This window comes from Dermacentor variabilis, chromosome 9 (genome assembly GCF_050947875.1).
Source record: "Dermacentor variabilis isolate Ectoservices chromosome 9, ASM5094787v1, whole genome shotgun sequence".
NCBI classification, from domain to species: Eukaryota; Metazoa; Arthropoda; class Arachnida; order Ixodida; family Ixodidae; genus Dermacentor; species Dermacentor variabilis.
The window spans coordinates 99,698,138-99,725,452 of record NC_134576.1 but is presented as its reverse complement, the minus strand read 5'-3'; the positions used below and the strand labels follow the sequence as shown (position 1 = coordinate 99,725,452).

Sequence of the window (27,315 nt, the reverse complement as noted above, 5' to 3'; positions counted from 1 at the left end):
ATAGAAAAACAAAAGTCTCAGGCCCACACCGCAGTAGGACCACGCAAGGCCACGCCTCATGCTCGGTCTATGACAGGTCTATAGCCCAGCAAATCCCGCAAGATAGCTGCACCGCATTGCGCGAATAAGCCGGCTGCGGACGCTCGCGCAGCCCAGCAACCGGGCCACTCGACCATTCAGGAAAGTGTGACTCACCCTGTGTGCAGTGACGATGGGCTCCGTGAACGTTGAGTCTGCTAATTGCGAGACAGAGAGAGAGAGAAACAAGAAAAGGCGAGGGGGCGTGGAGATTTCCCAGACTGACAACCGCTTGGCTACCCTGCATGAGGAAGAGGGGATGAGGGATTGAAATAGAGGAAGAACTGGAGAGCAAAAAAAAAAAAAACTATTCACTCAGACATTAGTAGGCGCACATAGTCTACAAGCGTCTTTTCAGGTACATTGGTCCTATTAAAGATCATTAGGACAGGCCTAGCTTTCTGAGTTGAAGATAGATGAGACGAACACGGCGGCGAGTCAGGCCCGTGGGTAACGTTCATGTTGAACAGATCTCGAAGGACACGGGAACGCAGAAAAAGAAATTTACAGATGAGCTGTCCTGTCTGCCTTTCTGTAAAACTTTGGCTGTGTTCCGGTGAGACCAAGTGCCCAGGATATTTGCCCTTGTAAAGGGCCGGCCATCCAGTTGGCTGAGGGAGTTCCGAAGATGCTGACGTCAGATTCTAAAAAAAAAATAAAATATCCTAAGAATCGGGACCAGGTAGGACTACTCAATGCTCGCATTCTCTGTCGCAGTCCACCTGCAGCCGCTCCAAGTAGTCGTTGTTACGCACAAAAAGATCTGTAACTCCAGGCTCAGTTTCTAAACGGCACTTATCCAGAGCATAGAAGACGTCGTGCCTAAGGTTACGGTAGTGACGTTTAGGTGTAGACACTGGGCCGGGAATCCGCCTTCATTTCGTGCTGCTTCTTGATCCTCCTTTCTCGGTATGAGAAAATGCGCACCTGTGAACACAGAAAACGTCATCCGAAGCGGTTCGTGCGCTAGCGACTATCACCACTACACGTATGATCGCACAATTTTATTCTTGTCGAGAGAGAGAGAAGGAGATAGGAATTGCATAACGGAAAGTCAGGAAAGTTAACCAAGCTGATCCCGGTCGGCTACTCCTAATGTGGAAGGACAGGAAGCACAGAGCCGAAGGATGAGAAGAATATAAGGAAATATGATGGGTACGCACGTACGTACCAATCGCGAGTTCGATCGCACGCGATTGCGCATTCCGGCCGATTCCAATAAACGCGGACGTTGTCGTGGCCTTTGGCGTCGCAAGCGTGTGGGACTCCGCTGTCCCACGGTCTTCTCTTTGAGAAACGGCCAGTCGCCCAAGTACTTCAAACAGCAGGGAAGGGCAACCCTCTGAACTTCCAGAGAATGGCACTGACACGACAGGTGCTGCATGGCTACTTTCAAAGCCGCGTATACCATAGAATTAGGAACCAAGAAGCGTTCGTATCGAAGCAATTTCTACTCGCAGGCGGCGCATGGTTAAACCCTGCACTCGCAGTGCGCGCATTGTACTGCGCTATTTGCTTTTTCCCAGTTGGAGTAATAGCAAGAAAAATAAACTCCCGGACGTTAAGTTGCGGGTCAATTAAAGCTTTAGTTTGCCCAACGTGGCCGCACTTCTTTTCAGACTGCATAGCATTGCAGCGTACGGCCACTTTACCAATGGGACTACTTTGTATGAAGGTATGCTTGAGGTAGTTTGTTTTGTTAGCCATAGTAAAAGAATAGCTTTTCCTTACTCGTAATGCCTGCAGTAGAAGATTAACTTGTACATGTGGACTGAGGCTGCAGGTTAGGCTTGCTGCTTCGTAATATTTAATGCATTGGCGTAACGCATAGATGGGACGAAGAGAGACAGACACACACACCCAGCGTTGCTACATGTGGGTTTGAGCCAGTGATTCATATTTCTTTAATATAGAAAAAGAAAAAGCGCCGCTGACTTCACGCTAAATCGATATTTATTTAATCCTAAAATAACCACTCACCTAAAAATTAGCGAAGGATCATCCTATCATCTTTACTTTCTTCAATGCAGCCTGCCACGCCCTTGAAATAAAATCGCGTATAGCTTTTAAACCTTGGCATCCCACCATTATTTCTGACTGGAGGGGTTAAACATTTTCTGCGGATTCGTTCTAGACAAGTGCAATGAAATCTCCGTCGTACTTCGAGCGCAGCTTCTGCACTATGCGCGACTACGCATATTGTTCTCCGATGTAATGATGTAGTTTATTCACAAGCGTCATCACGGGACTAATGTTAAACACCGCCGCAAGAAAAAGGGGTCCACCCGTGAGTCGGGAGACTAAACGCCGCCTATGTACTCGAACGTAACATGCCTGAAGTTTTTCGTTAATCTCCTCCCTTTATCTAATCTTCCATCGTCCGTTCCCTCCTCCGTAAAGCGCTTTTCTGTTGCACCAGTATAGACTACCACTTATCTCTTCCACATGTTACATTACCTGTCCGACTCGAGTTCTTCCTCTTAAGTCTAACTAGGAGACTATCTACATTAGATTGATATCCAATCCACAGGGCCACCTTTCCCCGCCTGGAAATTCAGGCTATTATTTTATTTTGTGTCATTGCTCCTTGCCATAAGTTTCCCTTGTTAACTCTGAAGTTTCGAATCCATAGGTCAGGGCCGGTATCTTGTACGGATTCATTTCACTCGATTTCATTCCTTTATCATCCATCGTTCAGGGCTGCCCGATCCCGGCAATGACCTGGGTGGACTGCCACTTGGACCACTAATGAAGCGAGAGAAGGAATACGATTGGAATAGAATCTTTATAATACCGCGGTGAAGTGCTGACGGAGAAAAAAAAAACGTAATTTATCCGTTCGAGTCTCATTCTCACCACAATCGGCCTCTGTATGTTCGCAGCAGAACAAAGGCTTATTGAAACCTAAATTCTGGGCTCTTACGGGCCAAACCCAGGATATGATGTTGAGATATACCGTAGTGGGAGACTCCGGATTCATTTAGACCACACGGGGTTCTCTGAGGTGCACATAAACCTACTTAAACGTACACTTTCGCAGTTCGTCCTTGTCGAAATTCGGCCGCCGTGACTGGAAATAGGGCCCTCGACCCCTTGCTTAGCAGCGCAACATCATAGCCCCTAAAGCTCCCCGCGGCGGGTAGAAGAAAGGTTTCTTGCAGCTATCTCCAATTACCACTCCCTTTGGTCAACTGATTCTAAATGAATATATCAATGCTTGCCGCGGCATTTTAGCAACGCGATTAAGATTGTTCGCTTTTGAATACATTGTATTTTCTATCCTGTTCGGGTGTTCTGCTGCAGTTATTTTGCTTCCCTCATCGGCTCGTGCACGTCGGTTCTGCGAAACTCTGGCGGTGCAAGCACCTAAAACATGTTCGTGAATGTAACCACCGATCCGCGCACAAGCCGCATGGTACGCAATGCCGACGTATCTGCGACTGGGAATCGACTTTAAACTCCTAAGTCTAATCGAATTTAAACTCCTTAAACCTAATCCACGTAACTTGGCTATTTACGGGCTCATCGTGCAGCTTGAGATCAAAACAGTGACTCCAAGCTATGTGCTCTCTCTCTCCCCCCTTCCCCATCTTCCATACCCCCACTCCCATGTGTAGGGTAGCAAACCGGTTAAGCTAAACTGGTTAACCTCCCTGCCTTTCCTTCTCCACTTTTTCCTTCCTTCCTTCCTTCCTTCCAAGCAGTGCCGCTCGTGCAAGCTGTCGCTCAATGAAAAAAAAATTTAATGTCCGATGGAAAAGGATTTGAACCCGTTTACCCTAGTACAGAAGGTCGATGCTCTAACCTTTAAGCCATGGACGCATGCCAGTACAGGCCGAAGGAAACACCCTCACGAATTTTCCCTCTGCAAGCCTTGGCGCGTTAGCTGCGTCGCATATCGGCACATTACTTATGAAAGAGTCAGCAGGCGCATCTTCTCTCTGACGATGAAGATACAAGCTTACGGAACGCGTTCCTCTACGAAATTCGCCGCGCATCTTGCATCGTATACTGTGACACTGTGGCTCCACTACGTCGAGCACGTCGTGTGTTCCGATTCAACTAGTTTTAATGCTGAGTAAAACTATATACTGCTTCCAAGGTGCAAGCATGCTGGCTGCAGAGGTACGCGTTCTTCACCGAAACCAGCGCAGAAGCGTCTTATTTCGTAACGCGCCATCTTTGTCAGCTTGTGTAAGCTTTGCGTGCACCGACTTCCGCGTGTGCGTGCGTGGGATGTGCGCAACTTTTATTTTGCGACGCGTACAATATGCTCGTTTCCTCTCGTGACTCTTGTCTCTTCAGCTACAGTTATTGCTTTTCGCGTGTATCTCGAGTCACGTTATCCGGTGCGATGACGTCAGCGTTGCCGCGTGTGGCACAAGCCATTGGAGTGGGAAAAGCCTACGTGAACTACGCAAGCAATGTAGTCGCCGAGTGAACGAAAAACCGCCCTTATTGCTATATTATTTGTTTCAATTCACGGTGATTTACCGCGTATCGCACAGCCTCGTCGGACGCCTAATAAGCTTGCGCCATCAATAAATGTAACAACTATACTTTTGGAGGATAGTTAAGGGCCTCTAAATTAACTATTTTCTGAAGTTAAAGTTCATTCAAATGAAATTGTCGACCAGAACAGTTTGTTCAAGTGATATCTGACGTTGAAGTAGTTTTGTCACACACAATTTTTTTTTGTTTTGAAATTAAGTAGGTATTGTTGTCCAGTCATGCATGGCTAATAAAATTTAGTTGCTGACAATCGTTAACGACTAGGAGTTCGCCCTTCACGCATATTTTGAGCGGGAAATAGTTATTTCGTGTATGTTTTGGCTGTCAGTCGCGTAAATTGAGTAGGAGGAGTGCACTAAATAAGAACACTTTGTGGTTTATCCGGTCTCCAAACAATAATCATCTATCTAGTGCGTCTTTCCTTTCATTAATGCTGCGCGCCCGGTGCATCAAGGTCAGGAACGGCATGCGCGTGCCAGCGCGACATGGCGTTGTTGACGTGAAAATAGCGAGCACAGAATATTGAAGCATGAAAAGGAACGCAAGATGGGTGATGACCGTTGTTTGGAGAGAACGTACCCCCCAAAATGGTGTAAAATGCTTTTTTTTTTTTTAGAATGTCGGGTAAAAGTAAATCGTTCGAAAGTAAAGAGTGAAAGAAAGACAGAAAGTAAGATAAAAAGAAAGAACGAACGAACGAATGACTGGCATTGCCCGTCTTTGCTATTTTTACAAGCGGAGGACCGACAGCGTAAATATGTAATACGTACCCTACACTGACTATTTGCAGGTGCCAAATGATTTAGCTGCCTGTGTTTTATCGCGTCGTTCTATAGCCCGAGAAATAGCATTTAGATTTTTTTCTTCTCTTTTCTTTTCCTTTTCTTTTTTTCATATCCTATAGGCGTTTAATTCATGCAGCTTAAGTGCAGCTTAAGCGCGCCCTGAACGGTTCAGAACTTCATAATTCAAGGGAGTTGCGCACTCCTGAAGGCTAGCACGACCTGCAGAAGTATGTCTGTACAGCGCAATTATTGACCAAACGCTGCTTGCACGCATCAACCAAAACCTCGTCATCGCCTGCTACGATTTCATTGAACTCATTTGTTGGTTGGAATGATGGCACTGTGGCCTCACTTTGACAGGAAGACAAGGGGAAAGAACATACACCCACGGTCGCCATGCGCGTGCTTCACATTCGACGGTCCAGTCCAGCTGAATGCACAAATTCCCACCCGAACGTGCATCTTTCCTGGGTGGGACGAAAGCTTCGCGTGCCGAATGCGCCACACTTTCTTGATACTCAAAATGTGGAATCGGTTTTCGGAAGGAAGGCGTAGATTGCTCTACATCTACTTCTGTTAACATAGCGCGATCACAATGCATCGTCTGTTCAGGCTACGTGTGGTGGTACAGAGCTTCCGAAAGAGCAACAGCTCTTTGAGGCTGTTCATCAAGCCCTTCACTCATGCTCCCGCGTTGCTCACAACTCACGAACTGATATTTAGGTTGCAGTAAGTGCTATTGTGAGCGTATACGCATAGGACGTGAGCGCATTGTCAAATGATTTATGAGGTGTTGTTGGTGTCGAAACAAGCGCCTAAGAGCTTGTACAGCTATTCGGGCGTGTTCTGCCGCACTTAATCTCATTCACTGAGTACGCTGATGGCCTACCGAGAAGTCGTAATGTGAAAGCCTACGTGGAACACTAAATTCGCGACAGAATGTTCTTTTTTCTTTGTTTGTCATGTGAAGCATACCTGGTAATTTATAAAAAAAATTAAATTATAGGGTTTTACGTGCCAAAACCACTTTCTGATTATGAGGCACGCCGTAGTGGGGGACTGCGGAAATTTCGACCACCTGGGGTTCTTTAACGTGCACCTAAATCTAAGTACAGTGGCAATTTATAAATTCGCATTTAGAAGTCAATTTATTTGGATGTGCATTTCTGTACTATCGATGTACAGAAAATGTGAAAGTCAAATGCCTCGCACTCTTGATTTGCAAGGTAATCGTCTATTGATGTCTACGCAGTGATGTTATCGCGGTATCAATGCATAAAAGACTAACGTTCGCTTCTTAATAAGGGATTCGATGCCGCGACTAGCTCACAGTTCATTCCAGGTGTGCATTGTCGGATTACATTCCGGCTTGTTTTTTTTTTGTTTTTTTTATCCCCGCTTAATTTGTGCATGTGCGCACGTCACTGGAGCGTCCTTCGCCTGAAACTCGAGCGCGTGATGCTCGCTTTGCTGCACAGATCTTGTGGTTCGCGAAATAACCTCGGTAGGAAATGTCGCGTGAACTGAAGTATTTGTCCATAGTCGACGACTAAGACGACAGAGCGGTTTGGTTTAATGTATATAGTCTGTTCTATAGTCATATACAAGAGTCGCGACATTACGAACATCTAGAACTCCCCCGAAGGAGTGGCTAAGCGATCCGCCGAGCCTCATGTTTCTCGGTAACGGCTAAATACGGCAACAAACAGCACACTCTCAAAATATGTCCACGGTACGTTCTCGTGCACAGTGACGTGATCATGTTGTTTTGTACGTGAACATTAATTTATGCGGGCACCCTTTATTTTAAATGCGTACGCATTGCTGTCGTTATCCAACGACAAAACTGTCCGTCCGTCCGTCCTTCCTTCCTTCGTGGAAGACGATCGCTTCCAATATATGGAGCCAGCAGCATTGTTTTCGCCAATTGTGGAAGACGACGATGTTGGGCTGCTGAGCACGAGGTCGCGGGATCGAATCCCGGCCACGGCGGCCGCATTTCGATGGGGGCGAAATGCGAAAACACCCGTGCGCTTAGATTTAGGTGCACGTTAAAGAACCCTAGGTGGTCAAAATTTCCGGAGCCCTCCACTACGGCGTGCCTCATAATCAGAAAGTGGTTTTGGCACGTAAAACCCCAAATATTATTATTATTAAGACGACGACGAACGCGAGGGCAGGGGCACGAGCGCGTCACTGTGGCAACGTTACGTGTGCAGTCGCAGGCACGCACCACAGGCGCACCTTTACTAAGCCAGAACTCTGGAGCAGCCGTGGCTCCGGATCGGAACGTCATCAGCGCACCTATAGCGCCGCCACCTGCAGTAGCAGTTCGCTCGGTTCGCTTGCCTCATCAGTTCACGTTGCGCCGCCTTCCGCAGCACTTCGTATCGCCGCGGCGCTGTCGCATTTACCGCGATGTCGCCAGGACGACTGCGGCCGCTGAGCGGGTACCAGGATTACCAGCAGTGTTGAGCGTGCGCCCTGAACACCACTTCGTTACTGCGAAATCCTTAAGCAGAATTCGGATAACTCCGGCAGGAGATTCTACGTAACATTTTTGCTATTATTTTCTATAAGGCATGAGTTGGGGTGTTCATGCGTTTGTTGCTCTCGCACTCCGAAAAATAAAATTATTTTCTTCATTATCCATGATTTATGGACGTTTTCCGATATTGTTTAACACTGCTTTAGTAACACGACCTGCAGCGACTGGTTATACCCTATTTCTTTGCTTTATTGCTTGAGGTTTGTAATATTGTTGTTAATTCTTTCCTTCACTTCTTCCTATTTTCTATTCCTATGCTTCTGTATCCTCATTACTGAAGAGTAGGCAGGAGTCATGCCCCTTCTGATGACAGTCGCCAGACGCCTCAAATAATAATAATAATAATAATAATAATAATAATAATAATAATAATAATAATAATAATAATAATAATAATAATAAAATATGACTCCTGCAACCTTTTCCATAATTCTTTTTTTATTTGAAGCGTGTAACTTGTTCCTCTCGGCAGTGGCACGACCGCACGAATGGCAACATTCGCTTTTAATGACTTGCACAAAGACTCCCATATTATTCGGGAGGAGTGGTTAGCTTCAACGGGGCCCCAGAGGTGGATGAACTATCCTCTGCGAGGAGTGCATACAGCAAAACAAAACGAAATATCAAGATAGCCAAACGAGAGCCCGGCCCGAAACGCATGAAAGAGATTGTGCCCGGCTCTGGCGATAGATGGCGCTGGCGTTGCTACGGCCTCGGACGCAGTGCATGGTAGCGTACGAGTTCTAGTCGGGTGGGGTGGGTGGGTAAACAGGTGGACAAGAGCGCGGGGGAGGGGGAAAATACGGACGCCGCCTCCTGATTGGCCAGCGCGATCGAGAAGCGACGGAGGAGACCGACGCCATGCAAAAGCGCCCCTGGTCGCGTTTTCGCGTCGCTGTCTATGCGTGCGCGCATTGCCTGCGTTCCATTCACGGGCGCACAAACGCGTAAAGCGGTCGTCGATTCTCCTCCCTCTGTTTTACAGCGTTCTCTCTTTCTCTCTTGTCCTCCTCACCATGTTCCCTCGCTTTATGAGTTCAGATTTTTCTTCTTTCTTTTTACGCTGGGGTGGATTCCGAGCCGAGGACGCTTTGATTACTAGGGGTCGTATACGTAACTGCCTCCGACGCGGTCCCGGCGCGTTCTCCGCGGTGTCGTGTCGGTGGAGGTGACAGGTTTCGGTTACACGCCACGTTTTGTGGCTCACGGCCTCGCGGCAAACGCCATCTTCTCTCACGTTTCGCCAGGCCACACCAATCGCAGAAAGGGTCCCTCGAGCTCCGATAACCTGTTTTGATGTTTGCTCGTTTGTCCATTCCGGCCTCTCTTTCTCCACTGGAAAACGTATTCTGGGTGGCTTCTCCAAAAGGGGGGGGGGGGGGGAAGGGGGTATTCTGTAAGAGTCCACCTAGTGGACTGTCCATTTCGGCCGCTGCTGATTGGATGCAGCTGTACGAGCGAGGAGGAGACGAGCGGCCCCAGCCAATCAGCAGCGGCCGAAATGGACAGTCCACTAAGTGGATCTTTACAGAATACCTCCTCCCAGGTACAGTGTTCGGCGATACAAAGACGATAATCGGACTACATGGTGCTTGGCTCTTTTCGCGCAAGCTCTGAGCGATGGTTGATTGCTGAGGGCCAAGCGAAGCCGCTGTGCGTCACAAAAGCTCGCGACTTCATTCCTGACCACAATTAGTCAGTTCGGTGTCTGTAGAAGCCACCGGTGGCGCAGAAAACGTCGGTAACTATGCACTTCGAGTATGGCGTTGTAATTGGCTGAGCACTGTACGTCCCATCATATACGTTTAATAGAACTGACGACACCACTACCGCGCATTCTCATATATAAGAGGCGCCATGTACAAAATAAAACTGTATCCAAAAGATTTGCTCAAGTCTGTACTGTGGATCAAATTTCCGCGTTCAACGAATCAAACTTTGTCCCCATTTGTTCTTCTCATTCAATCTGGCACCTTTGCACTCCATTGAAACATCCTTGAAAAAAAAAAGAAGGCATACCATCCCCAATTTTTTTACTCCTTTGCTATCACCATTTGTAAGAGCTTAATTTATGCGCAGGAATCGTACTAGCATTTGTCGCCTGTTAGCTACCACTTTGCTGTGGCTATTGGTATTACTGTTTTGTTCTGCCGCAGGTAGCGCCACAACTTGTAAGGCCCTCGAGTTTCGTACCACCATGCTAGTAGAGAGAGATAAATGAGATGTCAAAGGCTGGGAAGCTAACAGGAAGAAAGATATCCAATTTGCTACCCTGCACCCGGGAAGCGGTAAGAGGAGACAGAAAGATAAACAAAAATGCGCACACGTAGAAAACCGTGTTACATAAGTTCATGGAGCATGGTAGGAAACGCTACGCAACGGAGACTAATACAAAGTACTAGCATTGTAGGTACCATGCCAAACCACTGCTGAAAGATTCCGTCGGTATGGATGCCCTTGCATTTGAATTATTTGGAGGTTTTTGTCCCCCACGTGCTGCTAAAAACCAAATTCAGCGCCGTTGAAAGGTCCAAGCACAACAACCCTCCCTGCTTCGCCAACTCCCAGGCATGGCAGCAATCTATCAAAATAAATATGAGAGTGACCTCTGACCAAATTTTGGCCGGAGGTCAGTCTGACAGCTGGAAAATAAAACGCATGGAAATTAATGGCCTCGCGCGTGGGCAGCTTTAAATAAACAGAAAACCTATAAGTGGTGCATATGAAGTTTTCGATGTCCGGGAAACGAATGCATTGCGCGCGTGTTCACCGAGGTGCCGAAACTCGTCTGGTATTTCCAGTTTTCTCAACGGAGTGACGTCATACAACTGCGTACCGATTTCGTGTTATTGCGAAGCGACTGTCGTCTCTGGCTGGACAGTCACGTGGAGAGCGCACAGGCTGGTTTACAAAAGCTGCGTCACTCACCGGCCACTGCTGTTACTAGTCGTATGCAGCGATGTGCTGCTGGGAGCGATTTCGACTGCTCCATTTCAAGCCGCAGAGGTGACGTAATATGTGGGACGGAGCGTACGCAAGGGCGAGAGAAAGCGCCTGTGTTCACATGTTTGCGTTGCGCATCAACGAAACTCGAGCAGTCAATATTATGGCGGCGTCTCGCACATGCCGCACTCTACAGCTTTGAGGCTCGGCGTGGTATCAATAAACTTCAAGCCTGCGGCATTCATAGAGGCTAAAATGTTAAAACTGGAAAGTCGCCTCGTTTTTAACCGAGCATGGATCTTGTGAGTTTTAAATACGATGGATTTACTGGTTATTACAGGTAGTGTCCAAGCAAGCGTGGACTGATACTGAGGCGTGACTTTAGTCGCACTGTGTAGCGTTACTGGTCTACAGCTCTTCCGACGCGGCTTTTCTGAGAAATTCATCTGAGATCTGTGCGCAGCTCTGCCCTTGCCAGCCGCACGGAAAGAAATACATCTGCGGAGAAGTTGATAACAAATTCCTGATAAGGTATACTTCTTGGAAGATTTTGTGAGGATGTTCCTTTCTTTTTTTTTTCCCCATGCCTGGCCGTCGTTCTGCACGCACACACTTCCGCGACGCTGTCATGCCTCTAGCTGTGCTCTCACTTTCCACGTCAAAGGTCAGACGGTTGCGCAACGTTTCCAGGGAAAGCGAGACGCCGTTGTACTCAGCATCGTTCACTTATCGCCGTTACGGAACGGCTGAAGTGCGTCGTCGCGACAAACATCGAACATGCAGAGTCCCATGTAGCGCCATGCGACGGTTATTTCTATCTATATATATATCTGCACCTCCTGTAGATCTCTGCTGCATGCATGTGCTTTCTGTGACCCTCTCTGCATGCTCGGTCCCGTCTCTGGATAAAAGTCCTATACGTGATAACTCGGGTGTGTGTGATATCGCGAGACACTGCATGCTTGCGCGTGTACAGTCGACGAGGGCGTATGTGGATGCTACCCGCCGTGGTTGCTCAGTGGCTATGGTGTTGGGCTGCTGAGCACGAGGTCGCGGGTTCGAATCCCGGCCACGGCGGCCGCATTTCGATGGGGGCGAAATGTGAAAACCCCCCGCGTACTTAGATTTAGGCACACGTTAAAGAAGCCCACTTGGTCGAAATTTCCGGAGTCCTCCACTACGGCGTGCCTCAAAATCAGAAAGTAGTTTTGGCACCTAGAACCACATAATTTAATTTATATGGATGCTTCAGAATTTGATGCGGTGTTTATCTTCTTGTGCGTCAAAACATCTGTGCAGCATCTCGAAGGCCCTTGAAAAAAAAAATTATCGGAGCTCATTGGCTGCCGCTTTCAGTTTCGTTGCACAACGAAGGGATACGCCATTGTCGAGCTCTCCGTTTACATTCACTATTTTAGAATGCACTTTCGCCACTGGCTTCTACACGGAAAACGAGACCCTTGTGCTGCACTTATGGTCACATTAAAACACAGTCAGCGCAGGGAGCTCTCCGTTTACATTCACTATTCTAGAATGCACTTTCGCCACTGGCTTCTACACGGAAAACGAGACCCTTGTGCTGCACTTATGGTCACATTAAAACACAGTCAGCGCAGGGAGCTCTCCGTTTACATTCACTATTTTAGAATGCACTTTCGCCACTGGCTTCTACACGGAAAACGAGACCCTTGTGCTGCACTTATGGTCACATTAAAACACAGTCAGCGCAGGTGAGCCCGTAGTTTCTGTCAAATGGGGGAGAAGCTATGATTGATTGATTGATTGATTGATTTGTAACTAAAGGAATAAGAAAGAAAATAGATCTTTAAACAGTGTGTATTAAACTCTCCTTAGAGTCCATCTTACCTGCGCCATCTGCGCTGGAGAGAGCTTTATGCGTATATGCATTCAGCGCACGCAGTCCATGTTACCGCGCACGCTCAGCCTACGTTAATATCACGTAAACGTCACGTGATCTTCAAGTAAATGTCGCCTCCTCACTAAACGGCGCACACCGCCTGCATGCTTGTCGCAAGAAATCATATATAATATATGCAGCTCCTTTCGAAGTCCGTGTGCGTATATCCAGGCTGCATTGTGTTTTTCGTCACCGCCCGTATCCGAAGTTATCGATTACCTGGACGGTCGCTGATCGTCAAAACGCTCAAGCAACTGAAGAAAGCAAGTCACTCTGAAAAGAACTTATATACTCCGAGATTTATTGCAGTACTGAGGAATATTAAATAAGAACGCTTTAGGTTGTGCGTCAGACACTATAGACTTTTAGACGTCCGTCGGCAGCGTAATGTTCTATAGCGCGCGTCATAACAGAAACAACTTAAGGGACGAAACGTAACACTTCGAGATCTAGCGTATACTCAGTTTTAAGGTACTACATATACATAGGTGATAAGACAATCTGCGCATGCCTTCACATTTGGAGGTCGAGTTTTTACTCGCTTATCATGTATTCGTTGAGACATCTTTTCCTTGTGTTCCTCATAATATCGTTTCGTCGTGACAGTTACACGCTTCAACCTTGTTCAAACGACTCGCCCAAGGGGCGTCATTCATATATGCACATGCACGTCGGGATTTTTAGAGCTAATGTAAAATGTATACTTAATTCTGGCGATCTTGCAGATAATACACGGCAACGTCTATCACAGCACTGATGTGTAGAGATATTATGTTGCGTCGAAGTCCATGGCGTCTATCGCTATGGCATCCGCCGAATATAAACGCTAAGTAGATACCACGTTCGACGCCGCAAAGTAACACGAACTGATAATGCCCGACAAGCAAACAAAATAAAACATCATGAAATAAAACGTTACCGCAGCTGCACGCGCGCGACCATGAATACGACGGAGAAAAAAAAAGACGCAGAAATAAAATCACGTCCGTATGACATCGATTACGCAACGCTTCGTCTATACCTACAAGCGGGTGTTCCAAGAGGCACCCGGGCAAGCCTCAAGGTCACGCCTCCGTTTCTGTTCTTTTTTTTTTTTCGCTCTCTTTCTCTCATACTTAGTTTCCCTGCATTACATCTGTTCGCGTTCTGCTGCCTCAGTAAGCCTATTCTGGCGTCTCCTTTCGCGTGTCTGAGCTCTCGCTTCCTGCTATTCGTTTCTGCGACGCCTCCTCTTTCTTTCTTTCTTTCTTTCTTTCTTTTCTTTCATTATCACTTCTTTCATCTTTGTGTATCGCCTCTTTGCCATTTGCTTCTATCGACGGACATGCCTTGCCAGTTTGTGCGCTTCCTTTATCGTTATATTACTTCGCGTCTCACCGATTGTTGTTCGCTACCGCGTCCGTTTTTTTGCTCGCTCCCCAACCACCTCACCTATGCCTCCCTAACAGCCCCCCCCCCTTCTTCAGCCAATCCCCCACCAGAGTCTGCCTTCGCCTCTGCAGACATAGATATATATATATAGAGAGAGAGGCAGGATTCTCAATGCGATATATCGGGCCCAGAAAACGACAGCTTCGTGGCGGGCATGTAGGGACGGGGATGGATTCCGGAATGGCGGCAAAGTATACACACACATATAGGGAAGGAATAGGAACACAGCCCGCAGGGGAGGAAAAAGGAAAAAGCCGTACGAACAGCCCGCCGTGAAGAAGAGGCGCGGTGCGTAGAAGAAGCGGGCAGCTATTGGGAGCTGTACACAAAACGCGGGAGAAAGTAATAAATGCCCCTCGGCAAGCACCGGGCCCGACGCAACCGACGCCGCCGCGATTTGAGGCAAAGGCGGCGGTATACCGGAGGGGAGAAGTGCGAGGAGGATGGCGCGCGGATAGGGGAGCTGGGGAGCACGGAGATCCTCCTCCTCCCCACTTCCACGGGAAAACGGGCATCGCTGTTTCTCTCCGTCTCTCGCTCTCTCTCCCTATCCGCAGGCGTGTTTTATACGAGGCGCCACGGGGAGTGGCTGCTATTCCATATAATGTGTGCGTGTAGTGATGCGGTAATCGCCTGTGATAAACAAAAAAAAAGAAAGCGAAACGTTGTTCTAGGTTCAGACGAGAGTTGAAGGAGGGGAGCGGGGAGAAGGAAACAAGTTTTGCGGCGATTTAGGGAAACCTGTGGATCGCCGCAGCCTCGGGAAGGTCGTTCCATCACGCCGTCGCGAAACGCGCCGCGCGAATTTTGTGTCGTTTGGCCTTTCGGTTCGCGCCAGCCGAAATTGAGTCACGTTGCCGACGTTGCGAAGTTCTTGGCTGATGAAGTGGCGTTGCCAGGTTATTTCTTTTTTTTTCTTTGTTTCGTCAGTAAAAAAATGTGCCCCTAGAGAGTTGTAAGTGTATGTGCAGTCGTCTTTTCAAGGGCACCGCATGCAGTGGAGTTGTATTCCCTCACAGAAGAGGTGTCACTTAACTGTGTACGCGTCGTATTACACTGCTGTATTGAACATAGTGTTTAAAAAAAGAACTAAAGTGGAGCACTGATATCGTTCCGTTCACGGAGGAATAAAAGCGTATTTCACTACCAGCACAATATTTTTCACTGCTCATGACTCATTCTTTGACATTGTTTGTGCTTTCGAGATATTTATGGCAACATGTTGAATTGAAATTTGATTCAGTTTGAAATCAGGGGGCGTGCTATTCTCTTTAAGGTCACTGTGAAGTTTCACATACGGTATATCTCAAGAAGATAAGGAAGCACCGCGTTTAACAGGCATAGATGGCGATTAAAGGAATCGCATAACTTAGTACTGAACGACAGTATTGTTGGCGTTATCGCAAGCGGTTTGGGTAGGTTTTTCTCAGCAACAATATTACACGTACAGAGGAATTGATGTCGACAAAGATGGCACGCAAGCGGCACAACTGGGCACCACTGTTCATGCTAACAGTTAGAACTTTAGACCGTATTCTGCCGACATCATCATCGGTCTGGAAAGCGTATATATTTGAGGGGATACGTTCGCTAAACTTCGTGTGAAAAACGACACATTAGAAAGCAGGACGTCATATTTGCTAAAAAAACATTAATGAAACGTTCTCTCTATATAGGTGAAAATTAAGTTGAAAAAGCATTACCTCTGCCCTGCCGGAGAGTCGGGAGCACCATTCGCGACATGACTTGGAGTTTATTGTCGATAGTTAAGTTGATGTAGATTTAATGTAGTGTTTAGTTTACTACCGAACAATGTCGAGCTAACCTTGTGCGATCGACTGAATAGCATTTTGTAAAGCAGATGCCACACATTATCAGACAGTGGCAAAAGCAAGGCAACCATCTCTCAAAGTACTAGCGGTTGGAAATTAGATGATCGTCCTCTGAGTGAACAGACAGTACTAGAGGACCGTCCCCATCGATCATCGGCTCAGAAGGCAGTGAAAACACTTTTGTGCTTTCTCAGAACGTCTGGTTTGCGCGAGCGGCTTTAACTCAAGTACTGTCCGTACACGTTTCTACACCTTCTCTCTCCCTTCTCTCTCTTCCCCTTATCCATTCCCCCAGCGTAGGGTAGCCAACCAGACCCTTGATTGGTTAACATCCCTGCTTTCCTATATTCTTCTCTCTCTCTCTCTCTCTCTAGCGGTTGTAGACAGAACCTGGAAGCTTCCTTCTCTCGAACTGTGGGGCAAACAACGCCAAGCCATTCATTCAGCCATGTTCCGCGCATGAAGAGGAACCGCTAAAATGCGTTCTTTACCTGCTCGTCAGAGCGTTCAGGAGAGGGGGGTTCCAGGTGCTTTGACTTGATATACTTAGGCTTCGGACTACAGTTGAATGCCTCGATGCGTAAGCTCTGCGACTACGAAACATGCAGACCGATGCGACTTCTCGAAAAAAAAAGAAAAAAAAGAAAAACGGGAACGTGAACGTAGACGCCTTTCAGGTAAACGGGTTGGCTGCTCGTATCGATGTCGCACTTCGGCTCTGCAACTCTGTCTAAAGAAAAGTGCAGGCCTTCCATTTTACCGCCTCACTATCAGAGTAACTTGTGATCAACACGCAAGTGGGGGTGCAATGATTAGACAGGCATAATGGCTACCTTGAAAATTATTTTGAAGGAGGTTCCCGCCTGAAGAACTGTGACACTCGAAGTGCCGAAAAAAGCGATGTTTCGGAACCTGAAAGTGCCATCGTCATCGTCACAGCCACGCGACGAGGGACCAGAGCTCGGGCGCGGAAGTACAGTGCGGTAGACATGACAGGTGGTGAGTGCCGAACACGTTTCCTCGAGTGGCGTCGAATCAGTAAAAAAAAAAAAAAGAAAAAAAGTGGGCGGTGCGCGAAGGTGAGGAGGACCCATCGTCTTCGAAACAGCACACCACCGCTACACCTTCCGGGCGCACGCGACACACACACACGGGGCGAGGCCGCCGCGACCCAAGGCTCTCTCTGCGCACTCTCTTCAAAGACACGGCGTGCTCCTTGTCAGCGCTCGAGCCGCCTTCATTGTCGAGTCGCGTGCGTGGCTTCGCGACGCCGTCGACGCCGGCGACGCCGCCAACAGCGCGCGCAGGCTACGCCGCGACCCGCCCTGTGTATGAATAATAGCGTCGCCGCCAAGAGAAGCGGGTCCCTCCTCGCGGGCCACTTCTCTTCGTCGTCTTTCTCCCCTCTACTCGTCACGGGTAACAGACACTTCATGCTCGCGTTCGCCTCCCCCCTATATAGATACGACGATTGCGATTGTAGACAGACCTATACCCAAGGTGGGCTCGCCTCTGCGTCGTTCCTCATCGACGGCTCTCCGGCTGTTCGGACTCTATTTGCATATTATTAGTTTCCGTTACGACGTTTGTTGCGTGCTCCCCCGTGTATAGGAGCGTGGTGGCGGGAGCTTCGCTCGTAGGGCTCGCGGGTTCTCCGCGTACCTTTTCTGCCTGCTTCGGCGGCGTTTCGCCAGCCGCGGTAGGTACAGACCGGCAGGGAGGGGTCGGGCCTGCCCGGGCGGGACACACAATGCGGTGACGCGGGCGGTGTGCCGTAGGTCCTCCGCGACGATGACACCGGGGCGTCCGACGCAGGGGCGCGGCGGTTGACAGCGTCGAACGGGGCGGCGGGCGGCTGCGGCGAGGTGGAGGCTATTTCTCCGCCATGTGTGCGTACATGTTTTGGTTGCTATGCGGGGTGTTCTTGGGGAGAAAGGGAGACGTGGGACGGGGAGGGGGGGGGGGCTGCGTGCACGCGATAGAATTGAAGAAGGGTGGCGGTGATGATGGTGACGACGATTTCATTTTTTTTGTTTTTCCTTCTCCTCACTGATCGGCGCGCGTGTGACCTTGACCGAATGCCCCTCCCGAAGAATCGAATCTTTTTCGCCCCCCCCCCTCCCAATCACATTCCTCCCCCCTTTTCTTTCCACGTGCCCCTTACCTGCTCCCCTTTCACCCTCTGCCCCATAATTTTTTGTATATGTATTCGCGTTCGTTCCATAGCTCATATTCATAACTCCCGTTCTTCATATATCGTCGCGTCACACGTCTTTGAAGGTCGCGTGTATCGCTTCTATTTTTTTTTTTCCTCCGTGCATTGAGCTTACGTGTTCGCTTTCCTCCTGGCCGACACAGTGCCGCTTGTCGCGGCGTTTTTTTTTCCCTTATCTTTTCCTCGTCCTCCCTTCGTTGCCTCCCATTGTCCCGAGACAGCAGTAGGGCACAAGGGAATGGAAAGGTTCCTCTTGCGTTGGCTCGTGCCAGCTCGTGTACGAGTCGGGACGTCGCCGCGCCGTGTGCAGACGCCGCGCCAGCGCGAACCGACTGACGAAGGCGGAGCGAATCGGAACGTCGGTTTCTAGTCCCCCCCCCCCCCCCCACCTCCATCTGGCAACCGCCGATGCGGGCGCATCAACTTTGCAAGCGCGCCTGCACTCATTCGCGAGACCGCGGCTCGCTCCTGTTCTTCAATGCGAGCGGCAGTGAATGGGTCGCTGGAGTGCTTCCAAACTTCCCCGCACGCGCCCGCCTTGGTGAGGCGCATGGAGCCGAGACCCGCGATGCTAGTCCGTCTCAGCCTGCGTTCCTGCTTCGCCTTCTTGTGTACTCGGTGATCGACTGTCAGCGGCAGGAGCAGGCCGTTCTGCTAGACAGAAATCGTGGGCATCTCATTCGATATTCACTTTTCTGTCTTCTCTTCACTTTTTGTCGTCCGTTTAGCTTTCTCCTTGCCGTCTGTCTTTGAGTTCTCTTGACTCCTGGGCCCGTGCAGTGTTCGGAAAACTTGAACGAGGTGTATTTCTTTGTACTTTATTTTGTTTTGTTTTACGTGCACTTAATGTATGCATAACGAGTTCTTAAAAGAAGGTTATTGAGTGAGATTAAATCGTTTCACACTCGTAAAGTATCCGTTCAAAACTTCGTTTCGCATTTGTTTGGCGGAGAAAACGGGACTGACGACGGACAAAAGGAAAACCAAGCTTCAGCTTCCTGCATTCTGCGCGCAAAGCAAATTCGTGACACGACAAACAGCTGGTGCGAGAACTTCAACATGACATTGCAACCTGTCTCCTATCCTTGTATTTTTTATAACTTGCGAAGACACTGCTAACTGCTACAGAGGCTTTTCTTTTTCTTTCTTTATATTATAAGTATAATGTACTGACTCAGCAGAACTTAACTGCATCCTTGATTAAATGCAAACGTGACTCCCGTGAGTAACAAGTAAGGCAGGGTCAAGTTTCTTTGATTAGCTCATAATAAATATCCCTGTAGAATAAAATTTACATGTTGCTATATCCCCTTCCCCCAGTCTAGTGTAGCAAACCGTACGTTTGTCTGGTTGAGCTCCCTGCTTTTTCTCTGTTCTATTCGTCTCTCTCTCTCTCTCTCTCTCTCTCTCTCTCTCTCTCTCTCTCAATTACGCGTAGTACAGCCTTTGTTAGTTACATTAAGTAAGTCACGTTGTGTTTCCATTATGTTGGCTCATGCAAAGCTTTCAAATGGGGCCAAAATAAAATGGAAAGAACATTACATCACTTTTTTTTTTCGCTTCTTTCAACAACACGAGTTGGTGTCGAAGTGCAGAGACACTTTTCAATCTCCGTCGGGCCTGAGAAGTTGCCTCCTCAGTCGTCAAAGTAGAGGGGCTTCAACTTTCGCGAAATTTGCAACACCTGAGCGATACGAAGGCTTTGATGCTTGCCACGTTACGCAAACGCATTCCAACAAGATTTGTCTGTCGCTGCAGTACATCAGTGGCACCCTTCGCATAGTCGATTTCTGTAACGTCTGGCAGCATTGTCAAGGAACCGCGAACGCTAAAGCCACCGTCCCGACTGTCCCGACTCACAAAAACAGTAAACTGAATTTACTTTTTATCTTCCTTTCCTTTTTTGTACACTTTTTTTTTTATTTGCGATTTGCACAAGCCCCTTACTTGAAACTTTGCCTGCTTACACGCCCCCGGACCCCTCGATCGATTACGGCCGAATTCCCGCATTTCACGCTAACTCTGGCTGCTGCTTTCGTTGCTACCTAAACTACGCCTACTCTCTCCGTACCCATACACACGTGTATTTCTTCTTCTTTTTCTCTCTCTCCCTCTCTTTCACTACCGTTGTCCACCGCCGCTTTACGCGAAAATAAATCACCGAATCACTCGGCCGGACAGGCAGTGCGTCTCGCGGTATACTGCCGCTCTTGCGACCCCGTGCGTCACCACCGCCGTGCAGGGGAGCCCACTTTCTGGGTTCGACCCTGACCTCTTCACGCCAGCATTGTGTTGTCGGTCGCTCGGGTGTTGTCATTTATGACGTTTCTTCGGTCGGCTGTGAGTCGCTTTGGCACGTGCCCATGGATACGAGACACAACCGCCCCCCCCCTCCTCCCCGCCCAGTCTCTCTCCTTCGCCTCCCCCTCGACCCAGGAGCACGCCGTGGGGATGATGATTAATGGTTTCTTCACCGGTTCTCGCCACCAAACACGTTGCCCTTGTTGCCTCCGCCGCGTCTAGGTTTCGGGGTTTTGCTTCTGTTGGGTCTCACGAAGGGGTGCGCGCTTCGGCGTGTGACCCAGAATGTGTTGCGGTATAGCCTGGCTAGTTTGCGCTTGCTGTGTTAGTAGCTGAACTTTGTTTCTTTGCCCTCGTGTCTCACTAAGCGAGTGTTGTTATCGCTAACTGCCTTCACTTGTCTTCTGTGCGGGCTCCGATTTTAAAATTGCAAGAGCGCTTACCGTATCACCAGAAACGACTTATTATTTAATAAATGGCAGCAGTCGGTTATTTATTGTTACTGATTATCTCGACTTAATGAATGAATTGCCATATTCACTGGTCAACTTAATTACGCACGCGCGGAGTGAGGCAGCAGTGTCGCCTGACTGTTGTCATTGCGTCAGTTTGTTCGCGCTTCTTGTGACCAGATTTGCTGACGGATCAACACTGCGTATTCGGAAGCCTCGATAAATTTGAGCGGACTGTTGCACGTGCTACCCAGCGGTCTTTGGATTGGTTACCCTGCTTAGGTGCGCGTGAGTGAGTGAGTGAGTGAGTGAGTGAGTGAGTGAGTGAGTGAGTGAGTGAGTGAGTGAGTGAGTGAGTGAGTGAGTGAGTGAGTGAGTGAGTGAGTGAGTGAGTGGGCGAGTGAGTGGGCGAGTGAGCGGCTGGGTGGGCAAGTGAGCGAGTGGGTGGGCGAGTGAGTGAGCGGGTGGGCGAGTGAGTAAGTGGGCGAGGGAGCAAGTGGGCGAGCGAGTAAGTGGCCGAGTGATACAGTGCGGGCTAAAGGTTTCAGCCAAAAATCTGCTGCCCCGAGCTGGCGATTCATCCGGAACTCTTTTTAGGAAAAAGGAACATGAACATACATGAGCGCAACGGACAAAATCGCTGTTAGTAGCAGCACACATGATTTCTAGTGTTTGCCTCATTTTTTTTTAGGTTCTCCATGTAAGCCAGCAATGTGCTCTGGTAATGATGGAGGGGCTGGTGGGGCAGGAGGCCCTTTCTGTATCTCTTTATTGACGTGACGAGGCAAACTATTTGCTGGCACCATGAGATGGTGCCGGCTGCTGCTTCTCGCATAAGAAAAATACAAATATATCGCAGGCATTAGCGGTGCGTATACTCAATCAGGATACTCAATCCGGATCTCACGACTATAAGTGAAAGTTTGTATGAGCGATAGCTCGTGTGCGACTGCCAGTAAACGAGCGAACGGGTTCCAAGTCGCGACAGTAGCGGCAGAAAATAACTTACGATCAATAATGTCGTGCGAAGATTACCAAAGATAAAACTTGCTTGTTGCTAAGCGTACCCTCTCGCTTCAGCTCACGAGGAAGCGTAAGGTTAGGCTTAGTAAGCACGTCGCGTCCACTGTGTACCCGAAGCGAAGTGCGTGGCTATAGTGCAACCAGGAAATAATTCAGCACGCCCGAGCCGTCGCTTGGCCGCGCAGTCGCACAAGACACTCCGCACTGGAAACGCAGTTTACCCTGGCGTGTTTCGAAGCTCCAAAAAAGCCTTGACGCGTCGCCGCGCTGGGTAAACAGAGTGGTCGCCGCACGTTTGGCGCGTTTGACTTGGCAGCAGTTTTGGGCGCTCGCTAGCCGAGCCCCTGCTGCATAGTCAGTCGTCGTCGACTGCTTGTACACGCGTTTTTTCCCCTCTCTCCCGCTCGATCTGTAAGAGTCGCTGATTTAGCCGAGGTCGACGTTATCCGTAGCCGTGTCGGACCATGTGACCACCCCGCCGTAAAGGCAGTAGCAACGGGCGACATCGCTTAAACAACGGCGGAGCCGTGTATATAGCTCGTGTCAACTAAATCAAGCGCATCACGTCCAGCAGTAAATGTTGACGGCCTCGTCGTTACCAAGTGCGATGATGTCGTCGTTGGCACGGGAAGAAAGCGCTATTCGTAAGCGTGTATTTATGGTAGACTGTGGCACAGTTGAAAAAGAAAGAAGAAACTGTTATCCCTTGCAACGATCACAAGAAGCAAGATGTAACGTCTCTGTGTAACGCGAGAGAGAGAAAGAAAAGTAGACACATAGGTTGGCCAGAGAAAATGTCCAGTTGGCTGCCTTGCAAAGGGGAAGGGAAAAGAGGAGGATTGATGAGAGAGAGAGAGACAGAGGGGGGGGGAGGAACCATCCGGTGACACACTGTAAAGGTGCTCGTAACGATGATCACAATCTGCTGGAATGAACTCGTCACATGGATGGGTCAATTGTTTTCCTGACAGCGCTATTTATGTTGATATCCGAATGGGCCATTCTTCTGCTGTACCATTACTGGTCATCAGGCGGAGCCGTTTCAATGCAACGTCCGAAAGTTTTAAGGACTTCTCCTTGAACGCTGACGGACGCTTAGAGCAACAGACAGCTGAAGTATTTTGGTAGTGTCGTGGTACGGAGAAGTAGGCGCCCTAAACACGGTTACCGGTTACAAGTTAGATAACTGTTACCGACTAGTTTGTATATCAGGGAGAGTAGCATGTGCAGCCGTTGTCGTAGGTACTATTCCGTTGAGGTACTCCAATGTACCTACTACCTTAGGTCAATAAAGAAAGGAAGGAAAATGTGTCAAGGCCTTTCAAAATGCCTATGCATTTTTCTCTTCTAACCAGCTGGTATTGATGTTCTAGCCTTAATGTTCATATATCTTGGAGGACGCTGCTTAGAAAGCTCTAAAGCTTCTGATATGCCTTCTACTTCTAATCAAGCACCCATCCGTGAATTCTCCGGGGCTATCGCAACAAACCTCTCCAGAGCACCACGTGAGCTTTCAGTTCTGCAAACGGTTCCCATAGTTTAGGTTGTCTTTCTCGCGAGAAGGCGTTGTCAGGTCGAACAGTTCGCGTGAATAGTGCGATCTTACCTCCAACCTTTGTTGAATGCGTGTATACTGAAACCTCCACAAACTGTCCGTTCTGTCTCGCACCTGTCCGGCAGGCGAGTATTTAGCATCTTCTTACTTAAAGCTGCTTGAACATGCCTCACGACGTTAACGTACACTGTGTAAACCTAAACTCCAAAAGGCCACCTGATTATCCTAGTCATGCGCGCGGACCACACTATCGTTCCTCCATGTATTTCGACGGACATTGGTAATCTTTAGTGTTCTCTTTCTTTCTTAGGCTGCAGAACAAGCTCCTTGAAATGACAAAGTAAACAAATTGACGCTACACAGGTAACACACCTGGTGTGAACAATACTACGTATCTTTTCTACTGCTGCACAGCGGAGAGAAATTGTACAAGACGGACAGACGGTCGATCGAAAAGACGTGTCGAGTCCGTTTTCTCCCACGTTTCTTCGCTAAGCACTGGAAGAGATGTCGTTCTATAGCAAGGCCGAAACTCAACCCCTGTATGCCCACTCGCTTGTTCTAAATCAACGCTTACACTCAGCAACGGACGGGATACCCGAAGAAAGTGAGAGAGGAAGTGAATGAAGAAAAAGCCGCGTGGTTATCTATGCTTTGTCAAGTTTGCTACCCTACATTTGCGAGGATAATGAGTGAGGTAAGAGCGAGAAGGAAATTACGCGTTGCACAAACCTATAATGTGCATGCACTCTTTTTCTATTAACCTTTTCCCTTACTCCCAGCGTAGGGTAGCAAGCCGGGCGCTAGTCTGGTTGACCTCGCTACCTTTCCCCTTGCTCTCTCTCTCTCTCTCTCTCTCTCTCTCTCCATTAAGGGGAAGTCGCGCGTGTCGCTACGGTTGCTTCAAACACCTCCTAATGTGAGCAGCATTCCGGGCAAGTTGGTAATCCATTGCTTAAATGATATTGCGCGACATAAAAACGACACGGACGTGTCGTTTTTATGTCCTAATGGGATTTCCTCGAAGCGCCAGCGACCTTTCATCATAACGCCAGCGCCATCAACGTTGCAAATGAACACTTTTTGCTTAAGATGCAAAATCTGGCAACTTTAACACGGAGACAGCGCCAAGATAACAACTTCCTACTACTAGGCTCTTCGACTAACAAGCAGCGTATACTAAAACGGGATATCCGCGAACTCCACCCGCTCGCGACTCCGTCCCGTTCACCTTGCCCTTCCGTAGGCGGGGTGTCACTAATAACGGGTTCCCGTTATTAGCAAGGTGTGGCTACGAACGTGCTTCGCAGTTCGGCCTATACGAAGTAGACTTTTTTTTCCTTCTCCACCCATCACGATTTGCTGTACGAATGGCGCACGCGTCAGTAGCCAAACTGAAGCTGTTTCTTTTTTTTTCTCTCCACTGCCCTTCTTTCTTTTTTTTTTTCCTATACACCCCTGTTATGTGCGGCACCTCAAAGAACACTTAAGCCTCCATAATGGCTGGGTATACACATTCAATATGCACGTCGAACGGTACACGCCGAAGTAAACTCGCGACTTATCCCCACGACACTCACCTTTGCTTCTTCTTTTCTTTATTTTTTTTATTCAACAGCCTTTCATTGGGACTAACAAAAAAAAAATGATGGGGTAGGGATGCATATCGGAAGGCCCTTCAACGTTTGTTAACCATCTGTTTCGCTAAGGCGCATGCACCCCACCCCACAATACTATTTTTTTTTTCTCCACGTCTATTAAGGAGTCAAACAACGACAACCGGCGTCTTGAAAGGGGAGCGGTGCGGGGTGTTGGGAAGGCTGGCACATGCGAGGCGCAGTCTCGTGTGTTTGTTGCACGATGTCGGGTCGTTTGTTCGACGCTGTCTCGCCTGCAGATGTATTGCTCGTTCATTTCGCGTCTTTATAGCGCTTTCAACTTTTCAGCGCGATAGATACGGCCGTACACGCCTGGAGAAGGGTTTGCATGTTGCGCGGTAGCACCGCATCTCTTTTTTGTCGTGCACCCATGTGGTGTCCTTGGAGCCGGCGCTTGTCGCGATTTGGGCGCACTTAACGATGCTTCAACATTTTAAGCCGGTGACACTGCGCGCCTTTCGAGTTATTAGTTGGAGTTGGCGACGCGTTTATTCTCACTAAAGACGTACGGTACATGTGGTTCTCTGAATAGGGTCTCTCGTGTAATGGTCATCTGTTTATTTGGCTTGCAGGAGTTGCAAGGATCGGCCTTATGCGGTGACAAAAGAAGCATGATATCCGCTGCATCACTCTCGAATACAAAGATTATCAACGTTGTAAGACGTTGGCGCCAGTCATGGTCCAGCGACTATGATCCAGGAGTCAGCTAATATGTGTTGCGCTTCTCTACTTAAATGGTTAGTCACTACAAGAAGCATTGCTGCACGTGGCGAGCCTTCTAGAGTAATAAACGCTATAAACCACGGACCGGCCTTTCTTCCAACGTTAGAAATACGGGCAATACCCACCTAATTGGGAATCCAGCACCTAGCCCGATAGCAAGCATTGAGGATATTTTGCAGCACAAGCAAAAGGCTGAACGCCGCTGTAGAAATATACTTGAGCTTTCCCGAATGCGCCGGGGTTTCTGCCACGCAGAGAGCAGACGATATTGGCCGTGCGTCAAGCTGCGCCTCACATGGCTCACCTAACGCTGCTTCGGCCACCGCATGTTGTTTGTAAAGGGGTGTGCAAGTTTCTCATATCAGAGTTATTGTAGCACGCATTGACATTTTACCTTTGCCACATGTAAAGCTCCTGGGACAATCGCGAGCTCCAACAAGAACGCTGCCACACCCAAGAACCAGCAGGCACATGCTTCGTCATGGTTTAAAAAGAAAAGAACGAAAATTCCCGCAGAACCCATTTCACGCTGACTTATCACGTTAATGCGATTAGCATTAGAGCAATGTCGCCACGCATCACATTGAGGAGCACACCTCTATTTACAGTCTGTAGTGGGGGAAGTAGGCTAAGAATTGTTAATCAGGTAAATGAAGAAAAGATTATAGTGAAGAATATTGTTCCCGCGCACTCAGCCCACTCGGCAATCGGGCGCAAGCAGGCAGAGAAAACGTCTATGCATGAATCGACACAGCTTCGAAGCTGCCGCGCCGCATCTCCGCTGCGAGCCGACTGGAAAGGCCCGGATGTTGTCTCTCGTCTCTTGTTTGGACGGAAATGCTGACCCCCCTCCCCCCCCCCGCACATGCGCAGTGCATGTCAGCCGGGCGTCCTTCTTCCTTTTGCCAGCGCGCCTCTTTTCTCTGTTTAATAAGGGCGGTGTCTTGCGAGACAAAAGTCGCCTGTTTGTTTGGACGCCGCGCTGACGGATGCCCTCTGAAACGCGCCGCTTCGTCCTCTTCTCTCTCTCATTCTCGCATCTTGCCTCCTTTCCCCTTTCCTCCTTCCCGTCCTGTGCATGTTCTGGTCCGCATCTGCCTCCTCGCCTTCCCCACTCTCTTCAGGCACTCCACTAGTCTTTCGTCTGCCTCTAAAACACGCTCCTTCCCCGCCTCCTTTCGTGTCAAGCGCTTCTCTTTTGAACGCTTCTCGTTACTGGACCACGGCTTGTTGTTCGCCGCCCCTCGCTCGGAACAGCCAGCGTTGTTGTTTGTCTTTCGTCTTGTTTTGTTTTCCCGTTTTGTCTCGTTTCTTTTTTCTTTTCTTTTTTCGTCGTCTGCT

The 27,315-nt window shown here is 48.7% G+C and overlaps 1 protein-coding gene across 1 annotated transcript in view; it reads left to right on the top strand.

Annotated features, from left to right (window-relative positions):
* LOC142557180 (uncharacterized) overlaps window positions 1-27,315 on the top strand; it is a 434,150-nt gene that overhangs the window by 6,270 nt on the left and 400,565 nt on the right. The gene's annotated exons all lie outside the window — the stretch shown is intronic.